We start from the raw sequence: 17,795 nt of genomic DNA, 5'->3' as shown, positions 1-17,795 counted from the left end.
GTACAGTAGGATTGAAAAGTATGCTTTGGCCTTGATATTTTCAGCTCTTAAGTTGAAGCCTTACTTCGAAGCACATTCAGTGGTGGTAGTAACAAATTTGCCTCTCAAGCAAGCGCTGAAGCTCGAGAAGTCAGGTAGGATGCTAAAATGGGTGGTAATGCTTAGTTCATATGAGATTCAGTACCAAATCAGAACGGTAGAAAAGGCGCAAGCTATGGCGGAGTTTCTGGCCGAATTTCCGACAGAGGACCCCACTTGGGGAGAGGAAATGGTAATGGAACCTGAAGGGGAGGTTAGTCGCGATCCTTTAGATCCTTGGGATGTTCGCAATGGGTGGAGAGTTTTCGCGGATGGTTCAGCTACTGATACAGGAAACGAAATTGGGGTCGTGTTAGTGACTCCTGAGAATAATCGTCTAGAGCTATCTATGAAACTGGGATTCGCGGCTTCAAATAATGAGTCTGAATATGAAGCGGTGATAGCGGGATTGGATTTGGCTAAAGATCTGGGGAGTTGTCTGTTTTCTCAGATTCTAATTTGGTTATTTGTCAGGTGAATGGAGGGTTTGCGGCTCGCTGCCCAAGGATGACGAGATATCTTGAGGTCCTACAGTGAAAGGCAAGCAAGTTCAGTAAGATAAAGTTTGCCCACTTAGGCCGCAGAAAGAATAGACACGTCGATGCCTTGGCTTATGTGGCGGCGGAACTCCCTGGGACAGAGGGTTGATCTATTGAAGTAAGGGTGTTGAACAAGCCAAGTATATCAGATGAGAAAGGGGTTTTGCTCACTTACGAGAGTGATCAGGGTTGGATGGAACCCATAAAGACTTTCTTGACGGGAGTAGAAATAGAGAATAAGCAGGAGAAGCGAAGAATGGAGCAGCTGAGTCAAAGGTATACATTACTAGAGGGAGACCTATATAGGAGAAATTTTAGCGGACCATTGCTAAAGTGTATAGGTCCGCGGCAGGCTCAAGAAGTTCTGGCTGAGGTTCACGAAGGGGATTACGGGAGTCATTCCGCCGGGCGGACAACAACCCACAGGTTGATATCACAGAGGTATTTATGGCCCCATATGAAGAGAGATGCCGCAGAGTACGCCAAGAAGTGTGAGAAATGCTAAAGATTTACACCATTCATACATTCACCAGTTGAGCCATTGCATAATGTGTTCAGCCCTTGGCCGTTAGCCATGTGGGGACTTGATATTGTAGGGCCTCTACCCATGGCAAGCAGTAAAAGGAGATTTATGTTGGCCACTACTGATTATTTTACCAAATGGGTGGAAGGTGTGGCTTTGCAACAAGTTAAGGAAGAAAACGTGAAGAAGTTCTTGTGGGAGAACATCATATGTAGGTTCGGGCTGCCACATATGGTCATCGCGGATAATGGAACTCAGGTTACAGGGGGAAAAGTGCTAGAGTTTCTGCAGGCGTTTAGGGTGAAGCAGGGGTTCTCAGCCCCTACAATCCTGAAGGAAATGGACAAGCAGAGGCATCTAACAAAATAATAATAGATAATTTAAAGAGAAAATTGGAGGAACGAAAAGGTGCGTGGGCGAACGAATTGAATAATGTGTTATGGGCTTATCGTACCACACCGCGAACCTCCACTAATGAATCACTATTCGCAATGGCATATGGAGTAGAGACCGTCATACCAGTGGAGATGATAGTGTCCACGACTAGAACCCGTGTTGTTGAAAGGGTGAATGAGAGGATATTAGCTGCTTATTTGAATCTCATTGAAGAAAGAAAAGAAATAGCCTGCATTCGGTTGGAGGAGTACCATCGGACACTACAGAGATAGTATGATAAACGTGTGAAACCACAAACATTCAAGGTGGGTGACTACGTGCTGCAACGAGTTACCCCTGCCACCAAGAAGGAAAATGAAGGAAAGTTGGGTCCAAACTAGGAGGGACCCTATGTCATCAGGGAGAAGGGTATTTTTGAAACTTATGGATTGCAGACTTCGACAGGGGAAAAGATAGAGAAGTCGTGGAACATTAGATTGTTGAAAAAGTACCATGAATAGAGTATTTGTTTAGTCTTCTAAATATGGAGTATTTTAGATAGAGCTATCTGAACAGAGGAATGATATTTTGTGTTAAATATTATTGTGTCGATGAAATAAAGAATACACTTTCTACAATTGTGTCATGTGCAGGGATATGAGAGAATCAAACTTGGGGGCAAAGTGAGTTGCCCCACCAGGCTACATAGCCGCCCAAAGACAGCGGGGGGATGAGCCATTTGCGGACCACGAGTCCAAATCAAACTTAGAGGCAAGTTGAGTTGCCCCACCAGGCTACACAGCCACCCAAAGACAACTGGGGGATGAGCCCTTCGCGACCACGAGTCTGAATCAAACTTGGGGGCAAAGTGAGTTGCCCCAACAAACTTCGCAGTTGACCGAAGACAGCGGGGGGAATGAGCCATTCGCGGACCACGAGTCCGAATCAAACTTGGGGGCAAAGTGAGTTGCCCCAACAAGCTTCACAGTTAATCGAAGGAAGCAGGGGGGATGAGCCCTTCGCGGACCACGAGTCCGAATCAAACTTAGAGGCAAGTTTAGTTGCCCCACCAGGTTACACAGCCGCCCAAAGACAACTGGGGGATGAGCCCTTCACGGACCACGAGTCCGAATCAAACTTGGGGGCAAAGTAAGTTGCCCCAACAAGCTTCGCAGCTGACCGAAGATAGCAGGGGGGATGAGCCCTTTGCGGACCACGAGTTTGAATCAAACTTGGGGGCAAAGTGAGTTACCCCAACAAGCTTCACAGTTAACCGAAGACAGCAGGGGGGATGAGCCCTTCGCGGACCACGAGTCCGAATCAAATTTGGGGCCAAAGTGAGTTGCCCCACCAGGCTACACAGCCGCCCAAAGACAGCGGGGGGGATGAGCCCTTCGTGGACCACGAGTTCGAATCAAACTTAGGGGCAAGTTAAGTTGCCCCACCAAGCTACATAGCCACCCAAAGACAAATGGGATGAGCCCCTCACGGACCACGAAGTCTAAATCAAACCCGGGGCAAAGTGAGTTGCCACCTACCAGCTACCACAAAACCCCGAGGCAGGGAATGGGATGGGATGAGCCGCCCAGCACCATGAGTCGAATCATACTTAGGGGCAAAATGAGTTGCCCCAACAAGCTTCACAGCTGACTAAAGACATTAGGGGGGATGAGCCCTTCGCGGACCACTTGCCCGAATCAAACAAGGGGGCAAGTGAGGTGCCCTCAAACAATTTAAGGTAATTTTGGAGATGTTTATATCCAAGAAACTATACAATGAAATCTGGAAGGAAAAGACAATTGAGATATCACATCTATTTGCGAGGAAAAATGGACATTAGAAAGAGAAAAACAGGCTTACTCAGTAACCTGCTGGGAGCACCCATAAATACAGGCTTGAAAATGTTAACACAAATACATACGTACGAACATCAAAAGGGAATATTCAAACAAAATAAGCACAACAAGCACAAGATTCATTTAGGCCCCTCAGCCCCCCCATCCACCTAAGCGGGATCTTCATCGGCAGTCACTAAGGTGGTCGGATCCTCGGCCATCTCGGTTGGTGTAGTGTCCGCGGTGGGAGTGACAAGAGGTATGATAGGGGCAGCGACATCAACATTGACAGATTAAGAGGGTGAAGCAGCAGATTCAAGAACTAGAGGACGAACAGGAACTAGAGGAGGAATGGGAAGTAAATGTCCCGCCGCACTAAGTTCTTCGAGTTGTTACTTTAACTCGCGGTTTATCTTCTTCTGCACAAGGCTCTGGAAATGATCCGCAGCTTCTTTCAAAGCAATGTCCACGGCAGCCTGACAGGCGACTTTCTTCGCTTCTTTTTGGCTTTCTAGCTTGGAAGCGACTCCAGATACATAGTCGCGGTGCTTGTCCTCAGCCCGCTAGAGTTCCTTTTGGGCCTTGAGGGCCGCTATGCGAAGATCGTCACGATCCTTCGCCAATTTGGCACATTTGGCTTTCAAGCCGTCAGGACCATGAACCTCTTGCTTAACAACCTCCAGAGTATCTAGAGTGTTGGTCAATCCGCGCACCACGTAGCCAATGTCAAGACTCAGCTGAATACTTACAAGGATTAGCAATAGCTTTCAGAAGTAAGGAACAAAGGGTAAAAAGAGCGCGGACCTTTTCCCAACCAGTGTAAATGGCAGCTCTATGAGAGGCGAATGAGCCGGAATTGCCATATGCTTGATTGTGGGGAAGATGCGAGTTGAAGAACAAAGAAGCGGCCACAGCTGGATTTTCCAAAGCTGAATTGCGAATATTTACCTCGCGATCTTTAGCTTTGAACTGTGGATGCCAAGCTTTGATGGGTCTAGAAGAAGTGGGCCCTGTTGAGACCGCGTCTTTACCTTGACGGCACAGTGGGGCTAGGGACCGAGACGGCTCCACTTGACTTCCAGATGGGACAGGGGGTGCAGTCCGTGCCCTTTTGGCGGGGGGACTATTGGCCGTAATTTCTATGGGTGCATCCCCATCAGAGTCGCTGTCCCATAGTTTGAGTTTATTGGCAGCCATGGCAGTGGTAGAAGCAGAAGGGGTAAAATCGTCTTCCCAGTCCGCTAACGAGGAAAAGGAAGAGGGGGTGGGTGCCGGGGTGGAGCTGTGTGATTGGGTGGTGGCACGTTGGGCAATGGCTTGTGAATGAGAAATCTTGGTGGTGTTTCTGAAGGACCTGTGGGCCATGCGTTTGTTTTTTTTTGGAAGGAGAGGGTTTTGGTTTTCTTTCTTTTGGCGGTGGCAGGCGATAGAGGGGGCCTTGGTACTTACCTACGTCTTTAAGGGAAGGATCAAGCAATAAAGGGTTGCCTTTGTCGAGAACATCACACTGGGTGCTACCCAAATCACGGAGCTTCTGGAAAATGTCAGAGGAGATGCCGGTGTAAATTTGAGATCGCAAATCAGGTCTCCAGCCTGGGTTACAAAAAGACAGAACAAGTTAAAAACAAGGTTAAACATAAGCAATGCGGGTCATAATGTTATACTTACCACTTTGAAAGAAACTAAGGTGCCTCAGAGAAACTTCTAATGGAAGGTCCGCGTAAATAAAACTTCCGGACACATACAACGGATAGTAGTGCCACACCTTGTCAAAAGTGGTGATGCGGAGGATAAAAGACTTCTTCCGCAGATGAGTATAGAAGGACTGATACCCTACACTATCGAACTTAGTGCTTTTCTTTATATAGTAATGATAAATTACATCGCGGAGTTGTATCTTGGGAGTGTGGGTTTCATTGTAGTGGTTAGCGGCATACATGACAAGCCAGAAGTTACCTATGCCTTGACATGGCGGAATATTGAAATGATTGCATACCTTGACATCAAGCAGAGTTAAGGGAAAATGCAAGCCAGCCGCTATCTGACCTACAGTAGCAACGAGAAAATTGGGCCGCGGTTTAACCAAATGGGGAAAATGGGTGGTGCCAGTCACGTGCTCTAAGACCACGTCACCAGGGATGCCATAAGCAGCTTTGACGGCATCTAAATTAGGTCTATGATAATACGAGGGTGGGGGAGGAAAAGTAGCCTTCCTCCATGAAGTAGAGGGTACAGCGGCTGGACTAACTGAACCAGAGGCCGGGGAATCAGATCTATCAGCGGTGTGATTGCTGGATCTGGGCGTAGAGGACTCCGATCCATCAGATCTGGTGGCTGATGTGTTCACCGATTCCGATCCCGATATGGCAAATTCAAGGAGTTGGGGGACTGAAGCAACGGGGAGAGTACGAATTATGAAGGGAGAAAGAGTGTGGAGAAGATCTTGCTAAGAATTAATGCAAGAGAACAAAATGAATGTCTTTGAAAGGGAAAGAGACAAACCTAAGTTGCAAGGCGGCAAAGGGTTATGGAGAGAGTGAAGAAGGAACTCGAACGGTGTTGGAAAGCTCCCAAGAAGATAAAGAACAGTAGGTGGGAAGTTGAAGAGACTATCTAGTGAAATGAGAAAGTGAAAAAGAAGAAGTGAGAGTGTTGGGTTTTGAGGGAAGAGACGTTTGAGCGGGATTTGAAGCGTTAGGGGCATAAAGGTAATCACCAAAAAAAAGACCAGGTGGAAGGCGACGCGTGGGCCTTGAAAAATGAAAAGACAGTCTATATGCACGTGCGTCATTCCCACGTGGCAAAAATAGGGAAGTGAGGCCGAAAAAATGAAAAGGGAAGTGACAGTGCAAAAGAAAGGGCCGGGGATATTCCGCGAAAGGGAAAAAGGAAAGTGGGTTCTCGGTCCCATTGTCTGTCCGCGGACGATCAAGGAGACCGAGAGAGGGCATCTGTATGGGCCATATTCATGACATGAGAGGTTATTGGTGGCAAATGGGCCAGATGCGGAGTAGTAAAGAGAAGACATGATGCAACAGATCAAGGCCGCAGAACCCTAACCGCAAAAGGAGTGACGAGACACGTGACGAGATGGGGACCGCTGGATTGAAGGAGATCAAGGAACTGCACGAGAGGGAGGTTAGAGAAAAGGGGATATAAAGAAAAGCGTGAGACAAAAAGAAGAAAAGAAAAAACCAGAGAGAAAGAGAGAAGAGTAAGGAATTAATACTAGTTTTCGAACCTACAAACGGGTATTGTTATATTAAATTATTTTAAAAAATATTTTCAACTATATAGAATTATAAAATATAAATATTATATTAATTCCTCATCTAAATTTCTTGTAGGCATGTTTTAGAATTCAAGTTAGTTACCTGTCATTAATGTTGCGCATGGTCCACTGAGATGGAGCAACACTCTGATTCCTAAAGTTGTCAAATCCCCATTCTGAGGTCCAAATTAAGAGCAAGGAAACAAAGCATACGTATATGACTATATGAACTCAAGAGAAATTACGGAAAAAATGTACATCCACCGATCATTAGAAATAACCACCACTTTAGAAAGATGCTTCAGTTTATGCAGGCTTGGCGAGGGCTACATCGAGGGGAGAAAAGAAAAAATTAAATGAGAAAATGAGTTAATAAAAAAAGACAAGTAGAGAAAATGACCTCAAGAACGAGTATTTCAAAACATGAAGCAACGCTGTAGTCTTCTAACCTTTAATAAACAAATGACCTTGCCCCAAAATCCACGAGTCTTTGAAACTTTGATACACATGACAATCTTCGAAGAAGAAGAAGAAGAACTAGTTCCTTCCACTGCTACTTGGCAAGCTCTTCGTAACTCTTCATCGTCCGCACTCGATTTCGCCATTTATATTTACTACTAGTGCGAGCTCGAATGAGGGTGGTCTTTTATAGTCAACAGAGACGAATAAACCAAGTCTTCTAGAATGGTCAAATGGTCAAGGTAATTGTATGGACCCTGTTCATACCTTCTCACCTTACATGTCTTTCATGGATCAGCTGAACCCATTGGGTTGCCTACGTACCCCCTTCACGGAGGATCAAGCTGTGCCGTAGTTCTCCTCTCTCCTCTTCTCTGGTTTTTCTCCCCTTCTCCTCTTCACCTCCCTCTCTCTATATATGGCAGTTCTCGGCAGTTTGGCAGTTCTCGACAGTTAGGCAGTTAGGTTACCGCGGACCTGATCCGCTGCATCATGACTCCTCTTCCTTATGCTGCATGCGACCCCCTTGCCACCTATAACATTGCATCTCACGAATACGTCCACTACAGATGCCCCCTCTCGATCCCATTGATGGTCAGCGAACGATCAATGGGACCGAGAACTAATACATACGATACACTTTGCTCATATTGATATTTTCTCAGCTCATCTCTTGAAGTTTTTGCCCCTACTAGTTTAAGGGTGTGTCCAACCAATGCTTGTTTTGGACAAGAGGGTCCACGGATGGCTCCTCCCACTTGCTCCACTCATATAGCAAGGAATATATTCAGATAGCTTGCCCCCAGTTTGTTTTTCCACGGCCTTAAACTAGGCGGTGTCATCAACAGTGACTCGGTTTGCTCTCGCGTTACCGTTACTTGCCCCTGCTCTCATTTATTGAACTCCCTAGCATGTCCGCGATGTGTCTCAACCCAGCCATCAACTCTCCCTCACATAACTCACCACTATGTCCGTGACGTGTCTCATCCCAGCGCTCAACTCTCCTTCACATGGCCCACTACTATGTCCGTGATGTGTCTCATCCCCGCCCTCAACTCTCTTTCAAAGACCTCACTGCATAAGTTAATTCAGTCCTACAGTCCGCGAAGGGCTCATCTCCCCCGCTCTCCACGAAGGGCTCATCCCCCCCGCTCTCTGGCTTAGAGGCAACTCATTTTGCCCCAAGCTTGATTCGGACATCTGCGGTCCACGAAGGGCTCATCCCCCCCGCTCTCTGGCTTAGAGGCAACTCATTTTGCCCCAAGCTTGATTCGGACACTGCGGTCCACGAAGGGCTCATCCCCCCCGCTCTCTGGCTTAGAGGCAACTCATTTTGCCCCAAGCTTGATTAGGACACTGCGGTCCACGAAGGGCTCATCCCCTCCGCTCTCCTTGATCAGCTGTGAAGCTAGCTGGGGTTGCCCCCAAGTTGATTCGGTATACAGTCCGCGAAGGGCTCATCCCCCCCACTCTTTTATATCAGCTGTGAAGCTAGCTAGGGTTGCCCCCAAGTTGATTCGGACATATAGTCCGCGAAGGGCTCATCCCCCTTGCTGGCATGAAGCTATATCATGCAATATACATTTAATGCAGACAGTAAACTCTTTGATGACAATATAGTGTATGCAAATAAAGTAGTAAATGAGGTGAGATGGATCCATCTCCCAATACCAGCTCAAACTCCGCTCGGTTCCACGGTACTGCAATTCTTTTTCTTTCTCTGTAACCTGAAACTTTCATGCTGCTGCGTTGTATGTCTCTCCACTTTTTTCGTAATCATCTTACCATCTGTATTCGGACGCTTGAGGCCGCTGATCTCCGTCCCACCCTATTGATCTCATCCTTTCTCTACCTCGAACTCTCTCGCCATCGACGTTGTCGACCACTCTTGCTCCAGCTCTAAAATTGATTAAAAAGTACTCCAGTTGAAGTTAGTTCACCGCTTCATCCTTCGTAGCATGATCACTATGTCTGCTAACGTAGTTCTCATCTATATCACAAGTTCCAAGAATATCACCCAATATTATTTCGTGACCATGTATCTTTTGACAAATTAATTCACGTTTTCTAGGAGGAGCTCCTGAGGAGTCGATCTTGCACATCCCTCTCTATCCCATAACTCCACCTTTACGCCCATATTCTTTCACATATATGTCAGATCTTATTGTCAGATCTTATTGTCTACAAACAAAGTTGAATCCACACAAGCATGCCACACATGAAACACTCACAATTATAACGATTCAGCAAATAACCAGAGCAAGTTTAAGAATAGAGATTCAGCAAATGAAAGGAGCATCGGCATGGTTGTCACTGCAGCAAAGGTCAGGGCGCTGGGTAAAACCTTGGCGTTTAAGTATCTCTCTTGCCTTAAGAACCAGATCCTAGTTGGTAACTGTACCGTCTGCCTCGGCAATAATGGTTTGACTTGCATTGCTTAGAGCTCCATATGCCCCAACAGCATTGCCAGAGGGGTTTGCGTCTGCAGACGTTTGGTTTGTTTGGCACTCACTAACTAAAATTCCACCATCAGGAAGTGCTCTTTTACCTGAACCGGCACATACCTCTTTTTTCTTTGTTAATCTTGGTTCTGCAGCAGGCTTAGCATAGTCCTCGTCATTCTCTTCCAGTTTCTGTTTCAAAAAGGTCCTGAGCCAGATTACCAACCATGCCCATATCGTCTGAATTTTCAACTACATCCTCCACTTCGTGTTCAACAACCATTTCTTCCTTTTCAATTCCATCACTTGTACTAACATTCTCAATCAGAAGTCGATTCAATTCCCCCGACTTTGGTTTAGACTTCTTCATGTTAGCATCATCTTCCACCTGATCAAAACTTGAAACTACTTCATCTTCCACCATTTCATATTCACCAACCATTCCATCTTCCCGAATCGTACCCCCACTGGTGGTAGCATTCTCAAATGGCCGTTGATCCAACAACTCCCAGAACTCATTGCCTCACCTTCGACTTTGTTATCAATAAACCTTCTACTCAACTTGACACCAAGTATACCGTATTTTGTAGCCTTGCATAATCTCCATAATTTGAGTCCAAAAACCTTATCGAAACTTCCCCGGTTTACCCCCAAGAACTTGTTCAACCATATCTTCATTCTCAATACTTTCATTAACAAAACTTTCACTTCTTTCCATCAAACCCCTTTCATTTCGTTGTGATTGATTCAGGTAATGGTGTCGAAGACGACGATAATGGTGAACTTCGGGTATCTATCTGAGCTCAAATCTATCTTGAACTATGCATCGAAGCGACCTCGTTTCTTTCTACTAAAACCCTCGTGTCCAAAACTTTAACCATCATGAATGTTTGTTTTGAGATTCAAAGAGTTCAAATTGCTCAACAGGGGACAAGCCGGGGAATATCACCACTAAGGAAATTTTGTGCAAGATTCAAATCGCCAGGTCTAGTGCATTCCCAAACTTCGATGGTATCGATCCGGCCAATTAGTTCCCTTCCAAATGCAAAGATGACAACTGAAAACTGATTGTTTTGTACATACAACCGAGTCAAGGTGATAGACAACCCTATCTCGAGAAGACACCTCTCCGGTAAAGTCATTATCTCCAAAATCAATTACCACAACAAAAAGGTAGTCCCCATACACCACTCGAGATCTTCCCCGAAAAATGATTTTTACTAACTCTGAATCTTTGCAATGACTTGCACTTTCGGCAAAAGACTCAGCCTCAGAAAACCCACCACTCACTATATACCCATCAATCATAGCACCCCAAGATACCAAACTTCTCACAGGCATTCTCTCAATCAATTCTCTATTTAACTCTAAAATACAATATTTTCAACAAAATCGCCAGACTTATGACATCCAAACCACATAAGAAGAAATAGAGAAGATACCAAATAATTGTGGAAACCAACCCGTACTGGATGCCATTTTGGACGTGCCTCTGTCCACGCCACTTGTTGCTGGACGGGCTGATTGTTGACAAGAAATTTCGGATCTAGTTGTTTGTTTGTGTGGAGGAATGGTGGTCGGACCACGGATCTAGTTCACTTGTTTGTGGTAGAGAACAACAATTTTTTCCTCTGTCCCCACAGACGGCGCCATTGTATGGACCCTGTTCATACCTTCTCACCTTACATGTCTTTCATGGATCAGCTGAACCCATTGGGTTGCCTACGTACCCCCTTCACGGAGGATCAAGCTGTGCCGTAGTTCTCCTCTCTCCTCTTCTCTGGTTTTTCTCCTCTTCTCCTCTTCACCTCCCTCTCTCTATATATGGCAGTTCTCAGGCGGTTTGGCGATTCTCGGCGATTAGGCGTTTAGGTTACAAGGGACTGATCCATTTGCATCATGACTCCTCTTCCTTATGCTGCATGCGACCCCCTTGCCACCTATAACATTGTATCTCACGAATATGTCCACTACAGTAATCTCAACGAACAAAGAAGAGAAGAAGGATTGAACGGACACAAGATCGATCGGTTTATTAGATTGAAGATTGAAATTGCATCTAAATATTTCTCAACTTTTCTTCCAACTCGTATTCTACGCTTCATTTTTTTGTTTGTTGAAATTCGAAGCTTTTTTTTTTTTTTTTTTTTTTTTTGTTAAATATATTATTAATTTAGCTTAGATTTTGTTGGTTTCGTTAAAGATTTGAGTAATTCAAAGTTGAATTTATTGTTGAGTATTATGAACTTATGCACAAACATCCGTCCTTCTTAAGCTTGGTATGCACTGGTGGCATCTGTTTACACCATTTTTTGTGAGGCTTTGATATGTACAAACATTTGTGCATATCTAATTTGGTATGCAATGACCACTTGTGCATACTATTTTTCTTGTGATTTTTGGTATGCTCAAATGTTAATGTATACCATTTTCTCTTTAACACGAAAAAAAAAATTGATAACGAACCAGTATTATTGGTAGATTCCATGTTTCATTTTGACATATTTTTTTCATCTCCCATTTTAGTTTTATTAGTTTTATTTTGACAAAAAGAAAATTGATTCGCCATCTTCTTCAATTTCTCCAAAGTCTTCACCAACACAAAGTTTGTTATCTTTTTGTTCTCTTTCTAATCTTCAATTCATAGAGATCAACTTCACCTGCAAGTAGATGGAGAAAAAACATGACCAACAGTTGGGTGTTTTGGTTTGTTGAAAGTAGGTTCTCTCTAGTGAAAATGAGTTTTTTTGTGAACTGTCGTGGGTTCCCTAAGTTCAAAATATCGGTGCAGACTACTAGAGTAATTAGCCCCTAATTAACAAGCTCCATATAGTTGAAGACTGAGGATCCTAAGCCTTCACAGGTCTCTGTTATTTAAGAAATTTTAGTTGAATTACCTTGCAGCATTATCCATAGTATATATGATACTTTCAAAACTATATATGTTTACGAGTACACAGCTCACTAATTGATCTACACAACAATGCTCAAACAATGCTCACTTGTCAATTTTCTCATTTAATGCCTTCACCTCTCAAACCCGGCACCTCATTAAATCCCTGCATGCTACCCTTGGTCCCATCTCCACCGTCCATATTCCCTCTTCATCTCCGCCGTCTATTATTCAATCTTTCCGGTGACAACAATGCCTCGAGATCACCACACCTTAATCTACTAGACGAAAAAGCTGCATTCCCACCCGTTGATCTCATAAACATCGGACTTGCCATTGTCATCGACTTCGTTCTTCTAGAAGACCCACCACCATGATATCTTGCATTAGATTCAGACAAAGGGAAAAAACCATGCCTCCTTGTAAATATAAACGGAGACTTCATTCCTCTTCTGAATGAAAAAACTCTAGACCCTTTTCCTAAAAACGGAGATGGATGTCGTTTTGTCCATAGATGATTTCCTCTACGATATCTCCATGGTGTAGCTGTAACTGCTTCTAATACAATTCTATCAGTTGCTAGACTTCTTTCTAAGCCAAACGAATATGATCTTTTCAATACATTCCTACTTCTTTCTTCTGTTTCTGTAATTCTTTGAGACGAGACTTGATCACTAATCTCCGTTTCTTGAATAACATAAACGTATTTCAGATAAAAAAGATTCTAGAATCCCGTCTAGGCTGGGACGGATTCTAGATGCCATTAGAGATTCTAGACGGAAGATTCCAGCTCGACAAAGCGGGCAGTTAGCATGAGTGGTGAGCCATATATCGATACACTCTACATGAAAGGCGTGTGAGCAGATAGGGAGTGTGCGAACGTAGTCGTTTTCTTCGAATTCCACTAGACAAACTGCACAGTCATGACTAGTTTTTTATATCTTTGTGTAGATTCAGAGTGGGATTGTTTTGATTACGTCTTCACCTAGTCCGTTGTAAGATGAGAAGTAGTGAAATGTGGAGTTGTCTTGGATGAAGTTGGAAATGTTGGAAAGGTTTGATTCGATATGGCCGCGGCTTGACGGAGAGTATCTGCGGCTATATCTGAGTCTAAGACGGTGTAGGAGAAGGAAGAGAGGAGGGAGGAGGTGACGAGAGATGAGACGAAAGTAGGCCACGATGAAAAAGGCGGTGGCAACTACAACGACTATGGCGATGAGAGGTGGGCTGAAATCTATGGGAAGTCTTGAAGGAGACGGAGTTGGTCCCCAATCAATTTGGTTGTGTGATGAATTTACAGGTAGCATTTTGTTGTTCTTCATCACTCCTACCTTTCACTACTCTTTTCAGAAAATTAAGAGTGTTGTTGGTTTTCTTGGTGATGTTGTTAATGAGGTACGATGGAGTAGGTTTGATGTTGATTAAGTAATCCAACACTGAATCTATCTAGTGGACAAGTGGATGTAGGAGGCATTTGATATTCATTGTACCGATTATTAACTTGGATGCTCTGGGCAGTTGAATGAAATGCAATTGCCATCAGCCAAACATGTCAAGTTCAACTGCCAAAGTCAACCAGAGCGTAATGCAGAATTGCAAAATAATTGTTCATCAAATCCAACTTTCAAGTGCTCTGGTTAAATGTGGCTATGAAAAGGAAAGTCTGGTTGTTAGAATTTCCATTTCCATTCGCTGAAGCCCAATTCACATAGTTCATTTTAATTTTGACGGACGCTAGCAGGGAAATGTTGGGGTTAAACACCGATACCCAACCAAACTAACATGCCCAACTCGCTAAACAAATATTAACAACAGATAATAATGTAAAGCAGTAAAAGCAAACCACAACACAAAAATATATCGTGGTTCGGCCAATGGTGCCTACTTCCACAAGAGCTAGTCCTTTATAAAGTGGGAAAGAAGATTACAATCACTCTTTGCAGTCTCTCACCTTACTAGATCACTCCTCTCTCTTTACATGTTTGTATCTCTGTAAATGTTATCTCTCAATCTTGATAGCTTTCAAGATTGGGTTTTCTCTGACTTTTGTGTTGTCTCTCATGTGTTTGGCTTTGCCAAAAACCTAAACATATAATGCACAACTCGTGGTTTCGCAAAAATAGAATCCTGCCAAAATAGGCATGGGCAAGGCCTTTCGAATAATGCTACAATGGGTGCGGGGCGCGCTCTTGCCTTCGGGCGATGTCCAAAGCTTGGCCAAGCGAGGCACGCTTTTAGATTTGCTGTGGGAAGGCGCGCTCTTTGCCTTTCCACACAAGCTGAACTTATTTCTCTCCTCTCCTCATGTGAGGGATAACTCTAAAAATCTCCCCCTCCTGAACAATGATGGGGGATACCTCCATACCATTTCCAAATCAACAGGAGAAGTCTGCTACCATTCCGGCAGTAGCACAACAAACATCAAACTTACCTTTCGGTAAGACTTTGGTCATCATATCTGACCCGTTCTTGTCGATATGGATCTTCTCGATACACAAATGCTTGTCTTCGAGTACTTCTCTAATCCAATGATAACGCACATGTATGTCCTTGGATCTAGAATGAAAACTTGAATTCTTGCTCAAATGGATGGCACTCTAACTGTCACATAAAACTACAAACTGTTTCTGCTTTAGCCCTAGTTCATCCAAGAACCTCTTCATCCATATCATTTCTTTGCAACACTCAGTGGCTGCAATATACTCGGCTTCTGTAGTGGAGAGGGCAACACACTTTTGCAACTTTGATTGCCAAGAAACTGCTCCCCCTACAAAAGTAACCAGATAACCGGAAGTGGACTTCATTGAGTTAACATCACCTTCCATGTCTGCATCAGTGTAGCCTTGAAGTAAGGGCTTACTTCAACCAAAACACAAACACGATTTGGAAGTGCCATTGAGATATCTCAATATCCACTTAACACCTTCCCAATGTTTTTTCCCCAGATTTGACAGAAAATGGCTTACAACACCCACGGTGAATGCAATATCCGGTCTTGTACACATCATTGCATACATCAAGCTGCCCACTGCGGATGTATAAGGAATCTTTTCCATCTGACTCTGCTCATGCTCACCCTTTGGACCAGTGTAGTAAAGGCGTTAAAGCGCACTTAAGGCGCAACACCTTCCTGTGCCTTAGGCGCGAGGCGTGGCGCGCGCCTGATCGAAGTGAGGCACGTAGTAATAAAAAAATAGATATATCAAATAAAAAATAAAATAAATATTAAATATGACATGAATTATTACTGATTTGCTTAGCCAAACTTTAAAATTAATTTTATGTGATTGTAAACATAAAACCATTGTAGTCATTTAAAAGAAAAATCTTAAGCAATAAGTAAAGAGCAAAATAAAACTCGTATATCTCAATACAATTTAGCTCAACTTCAATAAATTAAAATAATGAACCGATAGAATTGAGTCAAATGAGTTTTTCATAAAATAGAATACGTGATTCAATTTTAGAATCCCGTAAAACTTCATTTAAAATTTAATCCATCTTTGTGTTTTCTCTCAATCCATACAACTTAACATAAACTAGTCAAAATTAAGTTTAAAGTGTACTCCACAATGAAACTTACTAAATTTGTACAATTTCTTATATCATACAACAATTGGATCGAGTGTAAATATGTCACGTATAGCAAAAATTGTAAAAAAAAACGCAAAAACTGTAAAAATTGATAAGGCGCGCGCCTTGTGCACCTCGCGCCTTGACAAAAAGCGCAAAAAAGCGCAAAAAGTGAACGCCTTATATTACCTCTCGTGCCTTGGTCAAGGCGAGGCACTAAAAGTGCGCCTTGCGCTTTAAGCGCGCCTAGGCGCGCGCCTTGACTACACTGCTTTGGACACATCTTTTTGGTCATGCAGAACTGGCCACCAAGCGGACAACCGACCGGGTTTCGCAGCGATCCATGTTGAATCTCTTCAACACCTTCTCAATGTAGCTTTCTTGAGAAAGCCACAACCTCCCACTCTTTTTATCACGAGTGATCCGCATCCCAAGTATCTGCTTTGCTTGACACAAATCCTTCATCTCAAAGGACTTACTCAAGTCTTTCTTCAGCTTGGATATCTTGTTAATGTTTGGGCCAACTATCAACATATCATCCACATACAATAAGAGCACTATGAAATCCCCATCTGGAAATCTCTGGACAAACACACAATGATCGAAAGCAGACTTCTTGTATTCTTGCTTCGCCATAAAGAAATCAAACTTTATGTACCACTGCCTCGGTGCTTGCTTCAACACATACAAGCTCTTTATTTATCAGCTTGCATACTAGGTGTTCCTTGCCTTTGACCTCAAACCCCTCTGGCTGGTCCATGTAGACATCTTCTTCAAGGTCTCCATGAAGAAAGGTTGTCTTAACATCTAGCTGCTCAACCTCTAGGTTCATACTTGCGGTCATACCTAATACCACCCGGATAGAAGTCGTCTTCACTACAGGAGAGAAAATCTCACAAAGTCAATCCCTTTCCTTTGACCAAATCCTTTCACAACAAGACGAGCTTTGTGCCTTGGGTTTGGATTGTTCTCCTCATGCTTGACTTTGTAAATCCACTTATTCTTGAGAACTTTCCTTCCTGTTGGTTTCTCAACTAACTCATAAGTGTGATTCTTATGCAAAGAGTTCATCTCGTCATGCATGGCCTTCAACCACTTCTCTTTGTCTGTACCTTCAAGTGCCTCTTGATAGTACATAGGTTCTCCACCATCTGATAGTATCACATACGTATGTGGTGGATACCTGGTTGAAGTTAGTCTCTCTATGTCTGACCTCCTCGCTCTCTATCTCTGGCGGTGCCTCGGGGAGGATGCACTTCAGTTTGCTCTGGTGGTGGTTCATGCACTTCATCTGTATCTTCTATACCAATAGGTTCTATCCCATTATGAGCAATATGATTCTCATAATGAGCTTCAAACTCATGGTTCTCTGCATTCTCAATGCCTTCTGCACGTTCCACAGTAGGAACTTCTGGTTCTGAATCAATAAGATCATTGGTGAAAGCCTATAGCTTCTTACCCTCCTCAAAGTCTGTTATGGTTTGGTCTTCCAAGAACACAACATCTCAACTTTGGATTACCTTCTTGTTAATCGGATCATAGAGTTTGTAACCAAACTTTTCATCTCCATAACCCAAAAAAATGCACTGCTTGGCTTTGTCATCAAGCTTGGATCTCTCATCCTTCGGAATGTGCACAAATGCCCTGCACCCAAATACCCTCAAGTATCCATAATCAACATCTCTGCCTGACCATACTCTCTCTTGATAGTCACTATTCAGAGGCCTCGCCGGCGATAGATTGATCACATGTACGGCTGTGCGCATTGCTTCTACCCAGTAGCTTTTAGGTAGTTTAGAGTGACACAG

At 43.7% G+C, this 17,795-nt stretch overlaps 1 pseudogene; it reads right to left on the bottom strand.

Moving 5' to 3' along the window:
- Nucleotides 1-11,917: 11,917 nt before the first annotated feature.
- LOC147507558 (RING-H2 finger protein ATL65 pseudogene) lies at nucleotides 11,918-14,012 on the bottom strand (annotated as a pseudogene).
- Between the last annotated feature and the right edge of the window lie 3,783 nt (nucleotides 14,013-17,795).

Source organism: Coptis chinensis, chromosome 3 (genome assembly GCF_015680905.1).
Source record: "Coptis chinensis isolate HL-2020 chromosome 3, ASM1568090v1, whole genome shotgun sequence".
Lineage (NCBI taxonomy): Eukaryota > Viridiplantae > Streptophyta > Magnoliopsida > Ranunculales > Ranunculaceae > Coptis > Coptis chinensis.
Note: the sequence above shows the minus strand (reverse complement) of the source record. Positions and strands in the feature narration are given on the sequence as shown.